Raw genomic sequence first — 2,781 nt, forward strand, 5'->3', positions numbered from 1 at the left:
GTCACCCATCCCCCACCCAACTCCCTTCTGATAACCAGCAGTTTGTTCTCAATATTTAAGAGTCATCCATGTTGTTGCACATGCCAAGATCTCATTTGTACTGTTTATACCCTTTATCTACCTGACCCCAACTTCTGGCAACTACCAGTTTGTTCTGAGTATTTAAGTGTCTGTCTGTTCATTTGTTCTGTTTTTCAGATTACACATACAAGTGAGATCATATTGTATTTGTCTTTGTTTGATTATTTCACTTAGTATAGCCCCTTCTAGATCCACCCATGTTGTTGCAAATAGCAAGCACTCATTCTTTTTCATGGCTGAGCAATATTCTATTGCATATATCTATATCTGTATGTAATCTATCCATATCTATATCTATATCTATACCTATACACCACATCTTCTTCATCCATTCATCTATTGGTGGACACTTGGGCTGCTTCCATATCTTGGCTATTGTAAGCAATGCTGCAATACATATGGGGTGCACATATATTTTTGAATTAGTGCTTTTGTCTTCATTGGGTAAACACCCAGTACCAGAATTACTTGATCATGTGGTATTTCTATTTTTATTTTTTTAAGGTACCTCCACACTGTTTTCCACAGTAGCTGCACGAGCTGGCATTCTCACCAACAGTGCACGAGTGTTCCCTCTACTCCATATCCTCACCAACACTTGTATTTCTTGTCATTTTATACTAGCCGTTCTGAATGGTGTGATGTGATATTGTTATTCTATTGAACGTCATGTAGATGGAATTATTTTATTTACTTCTCAGATGGTTCACTGTTTGTAGGTAGATATGCAACTGATTTTTTGAAGATGGTTTACTATACAGTTATTTTGCTGAATTAATTTATTAGTTCCATTATTGTTGTGGCATCTTTAGGATTTTCTAAATAGAGGATCACACCAACTGCATAGATAAATTTATTTATTCTTTTCCAGTTTGGATGCTTTTTATTTATTTTTCTTTCTTTAATTGCTCTGGTTAGAACTTCCAGTGATATGTTGAGTACAAGTCAGGAAAACAGGCATACTTGCCTTGTTCCTGATCATACAGGAAAAAAGTTCACTATATCCCATCGAGTATCATGGTTGTTGTGGGTTTTTCATAAAAGGCTTTATTTGAGATAGGTTCCTTCCATTCCAAATTTATAGTGTGTTTATCACATTCCATACACAAATATAAACATTAATTTCTTGAGTGCAGAATATAAGCGATAATATATCTGCCAGGTTAGTAGTGCGTAATTGTGTCATGCACTTTCTCTCTTATTTTGGTAGTCACATCGATGACATGGAACTAGAGAATGATACACAAATTTCAGAATTTCTTCTTCTGGGATTTACTGAGGAACCAGAATTGCAGCCCTTCCTCTTTGGGCTGTTCCTGTCCATGTACCTGGTCACCATATTTGGGAATCTGCTCATCATCCTGGCCGTCAGCTCTGACTCCCAGCTCCACACCCCCATGTACTTCTTCCTGGCCAACCTGTCCTTTGTAGACATCTGTTTCACATCCACCACCATCCCCAAGATGCTGGTGAACATCCAGACACAGAGAAAAGTCATAACTTACAACAGCTGCATCATGCAGATATACTTTTTCACACTTTTTATAGGTTTGGACAACTTCCTCCTGACTGTGATGGCTTATGACCGCTTTGTAGCCATCTGTCACCCCCTGCACTACACGGTCATCATGAACTCCCAGTTCTGTAGACTGCTGGTTCTCATGTCCTGGATCCTGAGTGCCCTGCATTCCTTGTTAGAAAACTTAATGGTGTTGCGGCTGTCCTTCTGTACACTGTTCCACATCCCCCATTTTTTCTGTGAATACAACTTGCCTGTTCTGACACCTTTCTTAATGACGTGGTGATGTATTTTGCAACTGTGCTGCTTGTTGGTTCTCCCCTGGCTTGGATCCTTTACTCTTATTTTAAGATAGTTTCCACCATACGTGGGATCTCATCAGCTGAAGGGAAGTACAAAGCATTTTCCACCTGTGTATCTCACCTCTCCATTGTCTCCTTATTTTATTGTACAGGCCTAGTAGTGTACCTTAGCTCTGCTGCTACCCAGAGTTCCCACTCAAGTGCAGTGGCCTCAGTGATGTACACGGTGGTCACACCCATGCTGAACCCCTTTATCTACAGTCTGAGGAACAAAGACATAATGGGGGCTCTACGTGTATTTTTCAGGGGGAAGCCATAAAAGGGACATTTTTCAAGGTGCACTTGTGAAAATTAAGGCCAGCTGTTCTCTAAATTTTTTTGTCTAAATTTCTACATTCCTAGCATTCCACGTGAAAGCAAGTGCTCATTCTTTTCATTTCTTTACCCTCCGAGTTTCTCTAAAGCTTTCTTTCAACACGATAGGTTATAATGAATTTTAATGAGGGTTACAAGCCTTGTGCATTTACATCCATGTATGTGAGAGTGTGTTTTCTTGAAATAAATATGTACAAAAATATACATACATTTACACACACCCAACCTTTAGTCTTGAGAATTCTTTGGATCCAACAAGATATTTCTACACATTTCATCATTCCTTGCAACATCCCTTGATGTTATGTTTATGATTCCACATTGTCTTCAGAAGAAAATGAGATGTTGAGGGGATTACACCCAAATAATTGCATAACAGAGCAGTTAGAACTTACCGTGGGCCTTCTGGGCTTCTACGGTATAGAACCATGTAGAGTTTCCTGGTGAGTTTTCAATGACTCATTCCTAACATCGTACACTTTATTTATTTATTTATTTATTTAT

General features: G+C 38.8%; 1 pseudogene; it reads left to right on the forward strand.

The window, feature by feature from the left end:
* Window positions 1-1,304: 1,304 nt before the first annotated feature.
* LOC117800776 lies at window positions 1,305-2,221 on the forward strand (annotated as a pseudogene).
* The last annotated feature ends 560 nt before the right edge of the window (window positions 2,222-2,781 follow it).

The sequence above is a fragment of the Ailuropoda melanoleuca genome, unplaced genomic scaffold, assembly GCF_002007445.2.
Source record: "Ailuropoda melanoleuca isolate Jingjing unplaced genomic scaffold, ASM200744v2 unplaced-scaffold7794, whole genome shotgun sequence".
NCBI classification, from domain to species: Eukaryota; Metazoa; Chordata; class Mammalia; order Carnivora; family Ursidae; genus Ailuropoda; species Ailuropoda melanoleuca.